Here is a 17,993-nt window from a genome sequence, read left to right on the forward strand (position 1 = left end):
CCTCTGGTACCGGACTCCAAGAGCATAGGAGGTTCCTCTGCTGCCAGACCACAGCAGGGAGGAGGGTCCTTTTCTTCCGGATACAGGCAGGGAAGAGGATTGTCTGCTGCCGAACCACAACAGCAGAAGAGGATCCTCTGGTGCTGGACCCGAGCAGTGGTTGAGAGTCCTCTTCTGCCGGAAACAGCAGGGAGGAGGGTCCTCTGCTGCAGGACGCCAGTAGAAGAGTAGGGTCCTCTGCTGTGTCCTCTCTTTGGGGTCCAGTAGGGAATGAGGGTCCTCTGCAACTTCCCCTATGCTGTGGTCCAGCAGCAGATAATGGTCCTCTGCTGCAGGGGTCCAGCAGGAGGGGAGGGTCCTTGGCAGCTTCCTAACAGCTGGGGTCCAGCAGCAGAGGCAGGTCCTCTGCTGCCTGACCCCAGCAGCAGAAGGCAGTCCTCTTGTGCTGGACCCCAGCAGAGTAGAGGGTACTCTGGTGCTGAACCCCAGCAGGAGAGGAGAGTCCTCGGGTACCGGACCCTAGCAGCACAAGTGGTTCCTCTGGTGCCGGACCCCAGCAGCAGAGGGGGGTCCTCTGTTGCTGGACCTCAGCACAAAGGGGAGTCCTCTGGTTCTGGACCTCAGCAGCAGTGGAGGCTCCTCTGCTTCCGTACCCAAGCAGCAGAGGATTGTCCTCTGCTGTAGGACACCAGCAGCAAAGCAGTGTCCTCTGCTGTCGGACCCAACAGAGGAGGGTCCCCTGCTGTTGGACCCCAGCAGAGAAGAGAGTTCTCTGCTGCTGTAGGACCCGAGCAGCAAAGCAGTGTCCTCTGCCGTTGGACCGAGCAGAGAGGAGTTTCCTCTGCTCCTGGACCCCAGCAGAAGAGGATGGTCCTGTGCTGCATCCTCTCTTTGGGGTCCAGTAGTGGACGATGTTCCTCTGCAACTTCCTCTCTTCTGTGATTCAGATGCAGAGGAGTGTCCTCTGCTGCAGGGGTCCAGCAGGAGAGGAGGGTCCTCTGCTGTTGGAAACAAGCATAAAAGGAGGGTTCTCTGCTGCAGGACAGTGGAGGAGAGGAGGGTCGCTGCTGCTGGACCCCAGCATTGAGGAGGGTCCTCTTGTGCTGGACCTCAGCAGAGAAGTGTGCCTCTGGTGCCAGACTCCAGCAGCAGATGGGGGTCCTCTGGTGCCGGACCCCAGCAGTAGAGGAGGCTACTCTGTTACTGGACACAGTAGAGAGGGGAGACCTGTGGTGCAGCCAGACCCCAGCAGGGAGCAGGCTCTTCTGCTGGCGGACTCCAGCAGGGATCAGGGTCCTCTATTGCTGGACCCCAGCAGGGAGGAAGGTCCATTACTGCTGGATGACAGCAACAGAGAAAGGACCTCTGGTGCCTGACCTGAGGAACAGAGGAGGGTCCTCTGTTGCCAGACCCCAGCAGGGGGGAGAATCCTCTGCTGCCAGACAACAGCAGCAGAGGCGGGTCCTCTGGTGCAGGACCACAGCAGCAGAGGGGGTTTCTCTGGTACTGGACCACATCAGAAGAGGGAGTCCTCTGCTGCCGGACCCCAGTAGCAAAGAAGGGTCCTCTGCTGCCCAATGCCAGCAGAACAGGAGGTCTTCCTCTGTGTCCTATTTTGGGGTCCAGTAAAGGATGAGGCTCCTCTGCATTTTTTCTCTGCTGAGGTCCAGCAGCAGAGGAACATCCTCTGCTGCTGGACCCCAACAGCAGTGGAGGGTTCTCTGCTGCCAGACCCCAGCAGGAGATTATTGTTCTCTGCTGTCGGTCCCCAGCATCAAAGCAGTGTCCTCTGCTTCCAGAACCCGCAGAGAAGAGGGTCCTCTGATATCGGACCCCAGGAGCAGAGGAGGGTCCTGTGTTGTCAGACCCCAGCAGAGAGCATAGCCGTGTCCTCTGCTGTTGGATCCAGCAGAGAGGAGGGTCCAGTGCTGCTGGACCCCAGCAGAGAGCAGGGTTCTCTGATGCTAGACTCTAGCAGAGAGTTGTGTCCTCTAGTGCTGGACCGCAGCAGCAAAGGAGGGTCCTCAGGTTCCAGACCCCAGCAGCTGAGGAGGGTCCTCTCATGACGGACCCCAAGAGAGAGGAGGGTACTCTTCTACCGGACCGCTTCAGAGAGGGGAGTTCTCTGATACCAGGCCGCAGCAGAGAGGAGGGTCCTCTATTGCTGGACCCCAGCAGAAGATGAGGGTCCTCTGCTTCGTCCTCTCTTTGGGGTCCAGTAGAAGACGAGGCTCCTCTGCATCTTGCTCTCTTCTGTGGTCCAGCAGCATAGAAGTGTCCTCTGCTGCAGTGGTGCAGCATGAGAATAGGGTCCTCTGCTGCTGAAACCCAGTAGGCAGGAGGGTCCTCTGCTGCTGGGCACCAGAAGGGAGAGGCGTCCTCTGCTTCCAAACCCCAGCAGCTCAGGGAGGTCCTCTGCTGTCAGTCCCCAGCAGCGCAGGGAGATCCTCTGCTATCAGACCACAGCAGCAGAGGGAGGTCCTCTGCTGCCAGAGCCCAGCAGAGAGTAAGGTCTTCTACTGCTGGACTACCGCAAATAGCAGGGAATTCTGCTGCCACACCCCAGCAAAGAGTAGGGTTCTCTGCGGACAGAACCTAGCAGAGAGGAGGGTACTCTGCTGCCGGACCCCAGCAGAAGAGAAGGGTCCTCTGCTGCTGGACCCCAGTAGAGAGAGGAGTCTTCTCGTGCCACACCCCAGCACGGAGGAGGGTCCTTTGTTGCCGGATGCCAGCTGGGAGTGTCCTCTGGTGTCAGAGCCCAGCAGCAGAAGAGGGTCCTGTGTTGCTGGACCCCAATAGCAAAGGGGGGTCCTCTGGTGCCAGACCCAAGCAACAGATCTTCCTCTTCTGCCAGACACCAGTAGCAGAGGGGGGTCCTCTGTTGCTGGACCCCAATAGCACAGGGGTGTTCTCTGGTGCAAGATACCTGCAGCGGAAGGGGGTCATCTGCTGCTGGACCCCAGTGGGGTCGAGGGTCCAATGCTGCCAGACCCCAGCAGGGAGGAGTGTCCTCTGCTGCCAGACCACAGCAGAGAGGATGGTCCTCTGCTTCCGGACACCAGCAGAACAGGATGGTCCTCTGCTACTTCCTCTCTTTGGTGTTAGGCAGGACAGGAGGCTCCTCTGCAGCTTCCTCTCTGCTGGGTTCCAGTAGCAGAAGAGTTTCCTCTTCTGCAGGGATCCAGCAGAAGAGGAGGGTCCTCTCCTGCTGGACCCCAGCAGAGAGGAAGGTCCTGTACTGCTCCCTCGCTGCTGGACCCTAGCAGAGACAAGCGCCCTCTCCTGCTAGACCCCAACAGAGAGGAAGGTCCTATGGTGCTGGACCACAGCAGAGATCAGGGTCCTCTGGTACTGGACCCCAGCAGAGAGGGGAGTCCTTTGCAACTTCCTCTCTGGTTTCGGACCCCAGCAGCAGAGGATGGTCCTCTGGTGCCAGACCACAGCAGAAAGGATGGTCCTCTGCTATTGTACCCCAGCAGAGAGGAGGATCAGTGACTGCCAGACGCCATCAGACAGGGTGCTCTGCTGTCGGACATCTGCAGAGAGGAGGGTAATCTGCTGCCGGACCCAAGCAGATAAGAGGGTACTCTGCTGTTGGACCCCAACAGACAGGATGGTCCTCTGCTGTTGGACCCCAGTCCATTAGAGAGGAGGGTCCTTTTGCTACTGGGTCCCATTAGGAGAGAAGGTTTCTGTGCTGTTTGAGGCCAGCAGGAGAGGACGGTCTTCTGCTGCCGGACACCAGCTGAGAGGAGAGTCCTCTTCTACTTCCTCTCTGCTGGAATCCAGAAGACAGGGGGTTCCTCTGCTGCAGGACCCCAGCAGAGAGTAGGGTTCACTACTGCTGGACCCCAGCAGCAGAGGAGGATCCTCTGCTCACGGAACAAAACAGAGTACAGGGGCTTCTGCTGCCGGACTCGAGCAGAGGGGTGTCCTCTGCTACCGGACTCCTGCAGTGGAGGTTGGTCCTTGGGTGCCAGATTCCAGCAATGAGGAGGGTCCTTGGCTGCTGGATTCCAGCACTGAGGTTCCTCTGCTGCAGGATCCCAGCAGGAAGCAGTGTCCTCTGATGCCGGACTTCAGCAGAGAGGAGGGTATTATGGTGCTGGACCCCTGGAGAGAGGAGGGATCTCTGCTGCTTCCTCTGAGCTGAGGTAGAGCACAGAGGAGGATACCCTGGTGCTGGACCCCAGCAGAGAGGAGGGTCCTCCGTTGCTCAACCCAAGCAAATAGGAGGTTCCTCTGCTGCTTTCTCTCTGCTGGGGTCCAGCAGAGGAGGGTCCACTGCAGCCGGACCCCAGCAGCAGAGCAGGGCCCACTTCTTCTGGACTCCAGCAGCAGAGGATGGACCTCTGCTTGCGGACCACAGCAGCAGAATAGTGTCCTCTGCTGCCGGACCCAGGAAGCAGAGGAGGGTCCACTGCTGCTGGACATTAGCAGAGAGGAGGGTCCTCTTCGGCTTCCTTTTGGCTGATGTGCAGCAGAGAGGAGGGTCCTCTGCTGCTGGACCCCAGTCCATCAGAGAGGAGGGTCCTCTGCTACTGGGTTTCAGTAGGAGAGTAGGGTCCTCTGCTGCCATAACACAGGAGGGATGAGAGTTATTTGCCGCTGGACCCCAGCAGCAGAGGAGGGTCCTCTACTGCTGGACCGCGGCAGGGAGGTGGGTTCTCTGCTGCCGGACCGCATCAGAGACGAGGTTCCACTGCTGCCAGACCCCAGCAGAGAGGAGGGTCCTCCTGTGCTGGACCCCAGCCGAGAATATGGTTCTTTGCTGGCATACCTGAGCAGAGACAAAGGTTCTATGCTGTCGACCCCACCAGAAGCGGAGTGTCCTCTGCTGCCAGATCCCAGCAGCAGGAGTGTGTCCTCTGCTACTGGACACCAGTAGCAGAGGAGGGTTCACTGCATCTGGATCCCAGCAGAGATGACTGTCTTCTGCTACTCTACCCTAACAGAGTGAGGGTCCCAGGTGCTGGACCCCAGCAGAGAGGTGGGTCCTCTGGTGCCATCCCCAGCAGCAGTTGAGATCCTTCGCTGCAGGACCCCTGCTGGGAGAAGGATCCGCTGCTGCCAGACCCCAGCAACAGAGGAAGGTCCTCTGGTGCCAGACCCCAGCAGTAGAGGAGTGTCCTCTGGGCCCAGAAACCCAGCAACAGGGAGGTGGGTCCTCTGGTGTGGAACCCCAGGAGTGGAAGAGGATCCTCTGGTGCAGGACCACAGAAGAGAGGAGGGTCCTCCACTGCCAGACCCCAGCAGAGAGGAGGGTCCATTGCTCCCAGACCTTAGCAAAGAAGAGGGTGCTCTGGTGCCGAACATCAGCAGAGATTAGGGTCATTTGCTGCCGGACTCCAGCAGACAGGAGGAGGTTCCTCAGGTGCTGGAGCCCAGCAGAGAGGAGGGTCATCTGCTTCTTCCTCTCTGCTGGGGAAAGGCAGCAGAGGAGCGTCCTCTGCTGCCGATTCTCAGCATCAGACTAGGGTCCTCTGCTGCAGGACCCCAGCAGGGTGGAGGCTCCTCTTGTGCCGGAACCACGCAGAAGAGAAGGGTTCTCTGGTGTCAGACCACAGAAGGAGAGCAGGGTCCTCTTGTGTTGGACCCCAGCAGGAGGAGGGTCCTCCACTGCCAGACCCCAGCAGAGAGGAGGGTCCTCTGATGCTTCCTCACTGCTGGGGTCCAACAGTAGTGGTGGGTGCTCTACTGCTCGACCCCAGCAGAATAGGATGGTCCTCTGGTGCCAGACCCCAGGAGAGAGAAGAATCCTCTGCTGCCAAACCCCTGCAGAGGAATGTCCTCTGGTGCTGGACACCTGCACTGGAGGTGGCACCACTCTTGTTGGACCCCAGATCTGAGTGGGTTCCTCTGCTGCTGGACAACAGCCGGGTGGAGGGTCCTCTGAGGCAGGACCCCAGCAGACAGAAGGGTCCACTGCTGCCAGACCCCAGCAGGAAAGAGTGTCCTCTGCTGCTGAACCTCAGCATGGAGAAGAGTTATCTGCTGCCAGACCCCAGCTGGGAGGAGTGTCCTCTGCTGTCGGACACCAGCAGCAGAGCAAGGCCCTCTGCTGCTGGACCCCAGCAGGGTGGAGGATCCTCTGCTGCTGAACCCCAGCAGAGTGGAGGATCCTCTGCTGCTGGATCCCAGAAAGGTTTCCGGGGACCTCATCTGCAAAAGATCACTGGTAGTCAGCTAGTGTGTAACTCCAGGTCTCAGAGGTTCCATGGCCACGCTGAGGTGGGACTCCAGATCCCCCAAGATTGGGGAATGTTGAATTAGGATCGAGGTCAAAGAGATCCTGTGGGCATGCAGACATGGGACTCCAGGTCCCACAGGGTCATAGGGCACACTGGCATGGGATTCCAGCTACCAGAAGGTCTGTGGACACGCTCACATGGGACTCCAGCTCCCATAGGGCTCGTGTGCTTGCTGACGTTGGGCCTCTGGGGACCGTGACGTGGAAGTCCAGCTTTTAGTTTTCTCCCTGTGCCCTAGGTTCTACCTTGCTGGTGAAGACAGACAGCCACTTCCTAGCACAGTGACCCGGCCTGATGCAAGGCCACAAGCATCCTCCATCCCCTCTTGATCTATCGTATGCGGGCTGTATAGCCTTTAGCCCAATCTTCAAGGGACACATATAAAGGAATTCTGTCCGGGATTCCCACCTGACACTAGGATGGCTGGGGCTGGACCTTCTAGTGCTCAAAATGCCTCAGCCAACCAGGGGTAGAAAGAGCAGCTTATGCGCCCTGTCGTAGACAGCAAGACTCACTGCAGGACGCTCCTCCAGGCTCTCCTGCACAAACAAGGGAAACAAACCAACCCTAAGAGAAATTCACTCTCAAGGACACGCTTTGGAGAGGTTGCACAGAAGTTCCAGGACAGAAGCCCTACGCACACCCTTGGGGTCTGCATTGGCAGACAAAAGCAGTCTAGAGCCACAGCACAGCACACAGCACACTCCCTACCACCCAGGACAGCAGCTTTCTTTTGCTTCCTTCCTTCTTGCCTGAGTGCCTACCTGGATCTGTCATATTTTGTTTGAAACACAAAGGAACAGAGAGGGAGAGAGAGCGCAATCTTTCTTGCATCTGCTGCCTCTCTTCCGCAGGGACCACCACCAGAGCCAGATGTGGCTGGCCCAGGACAAGCCCGGACACCAGGAGCTTCCTCCACATGTCCCACAGGGGCACAGGGCCACAGGGGCACAGGGCACAAACTCCTGCAGCATCCTCCGCTGCTCTCCCAGCACCATCATCAGGGAGCTGGACTGCAGAGGATGCTGTCAGGTCTTGAAGCAGCACCCATACAGTTGAACTGCCTCACAGGCTGAGGCTTGACACCTTAGGACCCCTCCCCAACCACCAAAACCCGCACCACCCAACTCCATCCCTTACCAGTTTCTTCAGCAGCTCCTCCAACAGGCTGGTGAATGTACCTGTCCCCCTTGCTGGCACAACTTTGCCTGTTCCGTGCTGAGAGAGCAGCTGGCACCAACAAGGCATCCAGGCATGCTGCTACTCTACCTCTCCTGGTGAGAAAGCCTGTGTGGGAAAGACACGTCAGCTGTTGGGGTTTCTTGGTTCAGGTGGCACATCAGTGGCAGCTGATGGTCACAGGTGACCTGCAGGAGAAAGAGTCTTGAATGCAGGATGCCCCTGGAGGAGGGTGAAGCATTCCTTGGTGGGGCTTAGCAGGGATTCCCTGCTCAGAAGGCCCTCTGCTGCTCTGCTGCTCTGCTCCTCTGCTGCTCTGCTCAGCGACCCCACCCCCTCCTTGCGGGGCCGCCCGGCTCAGAAAGGGCTCTGCTGGAGGACCCAGGCCCACTCCTTGCGGTTCTGCCCCGATCCGAAGGCGCTCTGCTGCTGTTCTGCTCTTCTGTTCTCCTGCTCTGCTCCACTGAGCTCCACAACCCTGGCCACCTCCTTGCCATGCCTCCCTGCTCCAATGTGGCTCTGCTGCTCTGCTGCTCTGCTGCTCAGCTGTGCAACACCAGGCCCCTCCTTACGGGATCCCCCCTGACTGTGCTCCGCTCCGTGACCACCTTCTCTGCTCAGTTCCGGGGCTCTGCTCCCCTCCACTCACGGGACCCCCCTCTCTGCTCCATTCCGGGGCTCCCCTCCCGCACGGGCCCCCCAGTCTGCTCAGATCCACTCCGCGGTTCCCCTCCCCTCCAGCCATGGGGCCCCACTCTGCTCTGCTCCCTGGCTCTTATCCCCTCCCTTGCAGTCACTCTGCTCCTGGACCCTGGACACCTCCTCGGGGGGGGGCGTCTCGCTCCGAAGGGATTCTGCTGCTCTGCTGCTCTGCTGCTCTGGTCTGCTGCGAGACCCCAGCCCCCTCCTTGCAGGATGCCCCCCACTCAGCTCAGCTCAGTGACCTCGCCTCCAAACTGCAGCTCCCTTCCTGCGGGGCCCCCCCAGTCTGCTCCAATCTGCTCCCAGACTCCCGTCCCCTCCCCTCCCGCCAAGGGGCCCCACTCTGCTCTGCTCCCTGGCTCCCCCCCCTCCAGCCGAGGCCCCCCCCACTTTGCTCCCCTGCCCTCCACCCGCGGCAGCTCCCCATTCTGCTCCTCCCCTCTATCCCAGCCCCCTCCTCGCTCCTCCTGAGTGAAGCACATCCTCACACATGTTGTGGTTCTTCAGGTCGCCTTCTTCTCTTGGGACTCACCTTTAGTGCTGTAATCCTCCTGTCGAGCTGTAGTGTACTCTGCGTAAGTGACCCTTGGCACCCCACAGCTCTGCACAAAGGTGGTCACACACACCCCCACCCATTCCCAGCTTATCTCCAGTCGAATCCCCTGACAGCTTGAAGTTGAGGTAGGTGATAGGGAAAAAGACAATGCTGCACCTAACCTCTCATCTCCTGCTTTGAGAGATGGCCTTGGATGCATGGCTCTGGGGTGAACTTGTGTGAGGACTGGCGGTTTCTGTCCAATGTGACACTTGGGCATTGCCCAAAACTCTGCACAGGATCTTCTTGGCCGGACAACCCGACTGGGTATTCGAGGGCCACTCTCCTCTACTGTCCTTAAACATGGGTAGTAATGGTGAGGAACCTGATCATCCTGCGCTTAAGGCGCTAAATTACATGCTGAAGTTTCGAGGGTTAGAAATCCTAGGTGCTCAGGCACTCAAGGTCTGAGGGACCCTGGTCGAATTGGCACCCATCGGTAACATTGGTTAATTTATTTTCCCACAATGCTTGGCAAGGGAAGAGCAAAACTGATGCTCAGGACATTGGCCCTGGCCCACCTCAGCCGCCCCAACCAGAGCTTCTGGGCAGCTCAGAGGGCAGGAAACCACCCCCAGCTCAAGGGGAGTCAGAGCACAGCGCCAGTTGCAAGCATTCTGTTCGGGCAGCGTGAGGCACTCCAGGCCTTTCCCATTAGGGTTACCCCTGAAGGGAACTGCCCAGCGGAGTGTGATTCCTGGAATGCAGGACTTAAAGCCATGCCAGGAGCAAGCCTAACTCTCCCTGGGCCAAGGCTACTGGCTCATTATTGCCCTAAGAAATTGTTTCAAGTGTGAACATTTTCAAATTCTTTCATGCTGATGGCTGCCCTTGTCCAGGATGGCAGTCCCCTCCAGTGGGTGCATTTATCTTTTGGAGGGGTGCCCAGAGCTTATACTTACCTTCTGAATTAGATCTGCCAATTGATCAGGGTCAGAGAGCTAGGCTTCAGGTGTGAAGACTGAACCAGCAAAGTCTGTTGTCCCTTCTTGAATGAGTGATCTGTTTTAAAGATTTTATTATTATTGGAAAGCCGGATATACAGAGAGGAGAGACAGAGAGGAAGATCTTCCATCCAATGATTCACTCCCCAACTGAGCCATAACGTGCTGGTGCATGCCAATCCGATGCCGGGACCAGGAACCTCTTCCAGGTCTCCCACGCGGGTGCAGGGTCCCAAAGCTTTGGGCCATCCTCGACTGTTTTCCCAGGCCACAAGTAGAGAGCTGGATGGGAAGTGGAGGTGCCGGGATTAGAACCGGCGTCCATATGGGATCCCGGCACGTTAAAGGCGAGGACTTTAGCTGCTAGGCCACGCCGCCAGGCCCGAATGACGGATTTTGAATGGGTTCGAAGAAACAGCAACAGGCTGGCAGCCTCACTTCAAGGTTACCTCAGCACCATTGACTGCCATTATGGGCCATAGAAGTGGGTCACCTCTTTCAATCGCTTGGATTGGGAAAATCCTGCCCTTTTACCAACAAACCATGAGGAAAGAAGAGGGGCTGCAGCAGACGTTTTTCTGTCTAATCTTGTCTATGTAACCTATTCTGAGCCATGTCAACGATCAGCACAGTAGAAGGAATTATTTGCTGTAGTTTTAGCAAACCTTTAGATGAAAGGATTCTTTTGCGAGATCTCCGACAGCCTTTATGGTGTACACTTGCTCCTAGAATTGGCTCAGGCATATGTAAGGCTGGATGATAATCCCATCACCCCATGATCCTGGTCTTGCTGCGAGGGCCGGCCCATCCCCCTGTCTGAAGGTCTCCATTTGCTCTCCTCACTGGGTAGCACACAGATTTCCTCTCCATTGTAGCCACTTTCACCTTTGCCCTTATCTGCTTTTCCACTTTCTCTTGACCTCACCCAGGCCACCCTTAGGGCCTGAATTTCTCTAGCTCTACCTCATAGCCCTAACCCCTAGCTGGGAGGGACACTGTAAGACATAAGCGATGTAACATTCATAAGAAAAAAATGGAAACTTGTTCTGTAACTTCATCTAGCAGTTATACATAAAAGTAACCAGTGGACCAAATCCACTGTTAAATTAACGCTAAGCATGAGATGAACCTATGTGCTTGCTATACGAAACATTTCCAGGTTGAAGTACATCAAAGAAGAGGTTGGAAGTCACAAAAGGTTGAATTTTATGTCTGTTCTGACGTGTGTAGTGATTGTGCATGATTGTTTAGTCAGTTAGAGTCCTATTACTTCTGTCCAGACAAGACTTCTATCTGTGTCGTGAATTTAGTTGTTCTTGTTCAGAACTGGGTCTGTGTATGACTGACAGACAAGATGGGACGGACCACGACCGGCCCCCTTTCTCTCTCCTGGTACGTAATTTGAGAGAGGTCTAACTCATCTAACAGGACTTGGTCAGACCCGACTCCCCACCTCTGCTGGGCTAAGGCTCCTATACCATTTTCTTGCTGCTTAGTCTTCAGCTTACAGTGTTGTCCTGGCACTGATCAGGTCTAAAATTCAGTATCCATTCACATATTCAGTCACATGTTAAGTGTACTTTAATTTACACCTCAATTCTTCAGAGTTTGAAACCAAGTCTCCTGACTTTGAAAGTTCTAGTAGGATCCCTAGAACCTTCAAAGATTGAGACAGAACTTGAATAATATAATTGTCATTTAAAATAATTTGATTGTAATCTCACAATATTATAAAATAGCATATGAAGCATCAAATTTAGCATAAAGTAAATGAGTATTTATGTCCATTGGTCAAAATGTTTCCCAATCATGAAATTGGTCCAGATTTTAAATTATTTGTTCTTATTTAGAAAGAAGTGAGATTTTTGCATTACAGGAAAAACAGTTTGAAATTAGATAGTGAAATTGGTTATGATGTGTTTAATTTCTGAATTTTCCTGTGAGACAATGGAATTGAAGTCTGATTCCTTGTGAAGAACAACAGTGTTTCAACATCTCCTTTTAAGTGATTTTCATTTTATTGATAAGAGACTATCTAGGAATGTATTAGTTAAGACAACAGCCAAATTGAAATTTTTTGGTTCTCTTGAATCCAATAAAACAGAAGCGGACCCGGCGGCGTGGCCTAGCGGCTAAAGTCCTCGCCTTGAACGCCCCGGGATCCCATATGGACGCCGGTTCTAATCCCGGCAGCTCCACTTTCCATCCAGCTCCAAGCTTGTGGCCCGGGAAAGCAGTTGAGGATGGCCCAAAGCTTTGGGACCCTGCACCCGAGCGGGAGACCCAGAGGAGGTTCCTGGCTCCCGGCTTCAGATTGGCGCGCACCAGCCTTTGCGGCTCAGTTGGGGAGTGAATCATTGGATGGAAGATCTTCCTCCCTGTCTCTCCTCCTCTCTGTATATCTGACTTTGCAATGAAAATAAATAAATCTGTGAAAAAGTAATAAAATAAAACAGAAGCCAAGAAGCAGCTCCAGACTTACCAGCCATGCAAAAGGGAGGCGCATGCTTGCAGTCTGCCCTTTGGAACGAATTCAGGACCTTGGGCTCCTTCAGGTCCTCATTGTGATTCTCACCTGCCATTTGAGAAGGGGAAATTCCCTCATCAGCAAGAAAGTTAATGGAAAAACTTCTCATTCCCGGTTTTGAGGCAGGTTTGTGTTAAAACGTGTTTCTACAAATTGGGAGAAATGGGTAAGACTTGCTTAAAGCAATAGTATTTAAAATGTGGTATGTTTTTATTTATAGAATGTCTTAATTTGGAGTCTTACATGATTGTTTCAAAATGTAAATCGAGCAAATAAGCAGGTTATTAAGGAAGAGAATTGCTTGTAGAATATTGTCCTACAGAAGTATGGCTATCGTAGAATGGAAAAGCTCGGACAAAATACTAAAGGCTTAAGCATGTTGAGAAATGAACCTTGCAAGTTTTACATATAGAATTGTTTATACTATAAGATACTACTCCCACATTGTTGAAGTGTTTAACATTAATACCTAGTGTACACCGACATTAGAATTAAGGGTGCATACATAGGAATGCTAGTAAATTTGAGAATTTACACGGGAGTGGTCTGGCGCAATAGCTTGGCAGTTAAGGGGTCTGGTGCAGTAGCCTAGTAGCTAAAGTCCTCACTTCCACCATGCCAGGATCCCATTTGGACACTGGTTCTAATACCAGATGCTTTGCTTCCGGTCAAGCTCCCTGTTGTGGCCTGGGAAATCAGTAGAGGACAGCCTAAAGCCTTGGGACTGTGCACCCATGAGGGAGATCTGGAAGAAGCCCCTGGCTTTGGATTGGCTCAGCTCTGGCCATTCTGGACACTGGGTGAATAAACCAGTGGATGGAAGATATTTCTGTGTCTCTGCTTCTCTCTGTAAACCTGCATTTCCAATAAAATAAAGAATCCACAAAGAATGATGTGGAACACTCAAAAAGACATAAGACACTTCAACAGAAAATGAAATTAGAAAATCAATGCATGATATGAGAAATTTGGCAAGGACTGACCTTGAGGAATTGAACAGATATTACAAAATCAACTGTGGACTGGCTCTTGTGAGCAGCAGGCTGAGCTACTGCCTGTGTACTGATCTCCTATGAGCTCCGATTCAAGTCTTGGCCATTCTACCTTGGATCCAGATGTCTGCTAATATGTCTGCAGAGGCAGCAGAAGAGGGCAGAGGTACTTGGGTCCCTGTCATCTACAAGAGGGACAGAGCTCCAGGCTCCTGGCTATCCAGTGGCCCAGGCCTTGATGCCAGCCATTGAGATGGAGGATCTGTCTCCCCCTCTTTATCTACCTTGCAAATCAAGTATTTCTTAAAGAAAAATTAAAAATGAAAATAGTTGAAAGTCAAGATAAATGAGGACCAACAGAATTAAAAAATATTTGAACTTGAAGACAGGTTCAATATTTTCTAGCCAGCTTTTAAAAAAATGTGAGAAAGGGAATGAAAGCAGCCCGAGAGCTTTGAGACCTTACTGAAATGAACACTTTCTTGGAATTCCTGAGAGGAAGAGAGTATGCCACATATTCAATGAAACAGCTCATAACTTCCCTGATCTTAATAAGTACACCTCCAAGTACAGAAGGCCCATAGGATGTCAATTGACAGAATCAGAAAAGATCCACGTTCCCTTGACCTATTGTGGTCCGGCTCTTTTAAGTACAAACAATTGTTCATTCTCAAAAGGAAAGCACTGTCGTTTTCAAGGGGACCTCCACTAAACGAACAACATTGTCAAACAGAAATTTTATAGGCCAAGAGGGAATTGAATGGTTTATTTCAAGTTGTGAAGAAAAAGTAAGCCTATCAGCCAAAAATACTTGGCTGAGTAGAACTATCCTTTATAACTTAAATATTCTCCAAAATGAGTGAAAGTCAGGAAAGTCATCAGAATCAACTGGTCTCCTAAAACTTGTTTGAGGGAAATGTACAGACAGAAGCAAATCAAAGGTAGCAGGCTAGCATCATGAGAACATGCAAAACTTCCATTTATTCTCATTACAAAGTCAGATATACAGAGAGGAGAGACAGAGAGGAAGATCTTCCGTCCGATAGCTCACTCCAAGTGGCCGCAATGGCTGGAGCTCAGTCAGTCTGAAGCCAGGAGCGCGGGCCCCCCATGTGGGTGCAGGGTCCCAAGGCTGTGGGTCATCCTTGACTGCTTTCCCAGGCCACAAGCAGGGAGCTGGATGGGAAGCAGAGCTGCCGGGATTAGAAACAGTGCCCATATGGGATCCTGGCATGTGAAAGGTGAGGACTTTAACCACTACGCTATTGTACTGGGCCCAAACTGGAAAACTTTGAAGCTCACCCACAACTGGATGAAGAATACTCAGAAGAAACCAACTCATTTTTAAGTGGATAGATTACTTACTAATAACAGCTACTTAGTGTTACTACTTATTAGCAACAGCTTTGAAAGTCAATGGACCACACTCCCAGGTAAGATAGAGTTTGGCTAAATCGATTAAAAAATAACCAAGGATATGTACCTTAAGAAACTCATTAGTAAAGACACACACTGGTGAAAAGATGGAAAAAAATGTTCTACCTAAGTGGAAACCTAAAGCAAGCAGGAGTAGTGCATTAGACAAAATACACTTCAGCCAAAAGCTATAAAAAGATACAAAGATCATCAGATAGTGATCAAGGAATTAATTCAACAATAAGATAGGACAGATTGGGTACTATATATCCAATGCCACAGCATGTCATTTTCTTAAAAAGCCTTATTATATCTAAAGGGAGGGCCCGGCAGCGTGGCCTAGTGTTAAAGTCCTCGCCTTGAATGCCCCGGGATCCCACATGGATGCCAGCTCTAATCCCAGCAGCTCCACTTTCCATCCAGCTCCCTGCTTGTGCTCTGGGAAAACAGTCGAGGACAGCCCAATGCCTTGGGACCCTGCACCTGCGTGGGGGACCTGGAGGAGGTTCCTGGTTGGATCCGCGCAGCACCGGCCGTTGTGCTCACTTGGGGATTAAACATCAGACGGAAGATCTTCCTCCATCTCTCTTCCTGTCTGTATATCTGATTTTGTAACAAAATAAATCTTTTAAAAAAACATACATATCTAAAGGGAGAGTCAAGCTCCAGATCAAGAAAAGTGGAGTTAAGGAATCAACTAACATGTCAGTCAAGCAAGCAAACAAACAAACAAACAAAAACAAACAAAAAAAAAACAAAAAGAAAAACCACAGTTCTAGGGTATACAGACACTGACACAGCATTCATTGCAATAGCTTTAGAATATGTACTTGAATACACTAAACTTCCTCTAAGACCACATATTAAACCACAACAAAAAAGTACAACATATCTTTTCTAATCACAAAAATATAAATCCAGACAAATTTGGTAATTATAAAGCCATAGATTGAGGGGCCGGCCCTGTGGCTCAAGAGGCTAATCTTCCACCTTGCACACCGGCATCCATGTGGGCACTGGTTCATGTTCCGAGGGCCTCACTTCCCATCTAGCCCTCAGCTTATGGCCTGCAAAAGCAGTGGAGGATAGTTCTCGTGCTTGGACCCTGCACCTGTGTGGAAGACCTCAAAGAAGCTCCTGGCTCTTGGCTTGGGATTGGTTCAGCTCCGGCCATTGCAGCCATTTGGAGAGTGAACCAGTGGACAGAAAATCTTCTCTTTGTAACATCTGCCTTTCAAATAAATCTTGAAAACAAGACCATCTGCAGATTAAATATTATGATCCTGAAATCCAAAGAAGAAATGTGGAAGAAATCCAAAAGAAAACTTAAAAATTGAATGAAATGAAAATACAGCATTTCAAAACTTTAAAGTTTAAAAAACTTTTAAAGACATTTAAGATAACAGATGGAAGATGGCTCCCTCTAACCAAGCCTTTCAAATAGACAAATCTTAAACACACACACACAAAGGAATACCTATGTGTTATACTCGTTCATTACATTAATATGTTAACATTATAGCTAGATGTTATCATATAAAGGTGGCTGTATGATGTCACCTGGAAACTTGCCTACCACTGTAACTATGAGAAAATAAGAAAAACTGCCTAGGATATTTCTTACAAACTGCAAGTGACCTGCAGATGTGGGGATGAGAACCCCCTCTGGCAGCAGGTCACCAGGAGTGGCTGGGCAGGAGAGGGCTGGATGGGAGCCAGGTCCAGGCTGTCCCTTCCGTGGCCCCTGTGGGGCTGGCTGCGGGCCAGAGCCCCAGTTTCTCCCTTTGACTTCATGGATCCTTTGGAGCTGGCAAGGTAACTCGCCCTGCTCACCTTGAGGCCTGGCAGCAGTGCCCCTGCAAAGCGTTTGTGTTTGCTGTGATCTGAGTACCAGTCTGGATGAATTTCACTTCATTCTGGGAGAAACAGTGTATTCTCTCACCTCTGTCTTCCAGGTTCTGCAGCTTATGTTTGACACTCGTATTGTCCACTAGCGACTCTCGGTTCCCAACCTTAAAGACAAATAAAACACAGCTGACTGAGAAATATATGAACATACTTTTGTAACTGATATGTAAATGTTATATAATTACACACATATACATATATATGTAGTTATGCATGTGTGTATGTATACATATGTGTGTAACAAATGTAGTAGTCCCTTAAACATAACAAGCTCATGTTATGTGAATACATTAATTCTGGAGAAAGAACAGATGAATAGCCAACCACAAAGTAGCATCTTAGAAGTGTGATTGTGGGGTCTTGGGTGAGGCTGCCACCTGAGACGCCCACATGCTATATTACAGTGCCTGGTTGGGGTTCTTGCCACTCCACTTCTGGTCCAGTTTCCAGTAATATGCATTTTGGGAGGCAGCAGATGATGGGTTAAGTACTTCACTTCCTGCTACCCAACTGGGAAGCCAGGATGGAGGTCTAGGCTCCTGGCTTTGCCCTGGCCATTGTGAAATATGGGAGAGTGAATCACTCTCACTGTGAGCTTGCTCACTCTCCACTTTTCAAACACATGACATTTTTGTAAAGGTACCTTGGAGGCGTTTTCTTCAGCCTCTGAGCACTCCCTGGAAGAGAACCCACTCAGCAGCCGGGGACTTGCATATTCTGCATGTGAGGAAGAGGAGGTTCCAGTGAACAAACACACCAGCAATGAGGCAGTCACATCACACTACTGCTCTCCATAGTAAACCCAATTCCTTAAAACTGGACATAGTGCTAAATAAAATCCCAATGTTGCATTTTCAAGATGTTTGTTTCTTAGATTCGTAGTTCTGTAGACAAAACAGCCAATCACCTTGATGCACTAACTCAACAACGTTGGTAGCTATCCATCTGGGTAAGGTCACCCCATGAGTCTTCTCTTTTCTCCCCAAGGATCCCCTCCGTATTTCCTCTGACTCGTGTGTGTGAGACATGATTTGACACATGTGTGTTGTGTGAGAGTTGTCATATTAACACCGAGGTCAACATCCACGCTGTGTCTCATATCCCTACCACTTGTTCCCTCTCCACCTGCTCATTCGGCGAGGGGTGTGTAGTTGCTTTTCACATCCTGTTAAGAATGCGACAATGCCCATAGGAACGTAGACATCTTTCTGATATGCCATTTCCCTTGGATGGAATCTCACAAGGGAGACTGTCATATTGTCCCATTTTTAATCTTTTGACAAACTCCTGTAACTTTTCCCTCTGTTGGCTGCACTGATGTGTATCCCAACAACAGACACCATCCCATCCAACACTTCTGCTAGTCCTTCTGCACTAATCACCAAGCAGACGTGAAGTTACGGCTCATTGTGCTTCTAATTTCATTCCCTGGTGTTGAGTGCCTTTTCACATTCCTGTAAGCTGTCTGTATGCTTTCCG

This window comes from Ochotona princeps, chromosome 1 (genome assembly GCF_030435755.1).
Source record: "Ochotona princeps isolate mOchPri1 chromosome 1, mOchPri1.hap1, whole genome shotgun sequence".
Classification (NCBI taxonomy): domain Eukaryota; kingdom Metazoa; phylum Chordata; class Mammalia; order Lagomorpha; family Ochotonidae; genus Ochotona; species Ochotona princeps.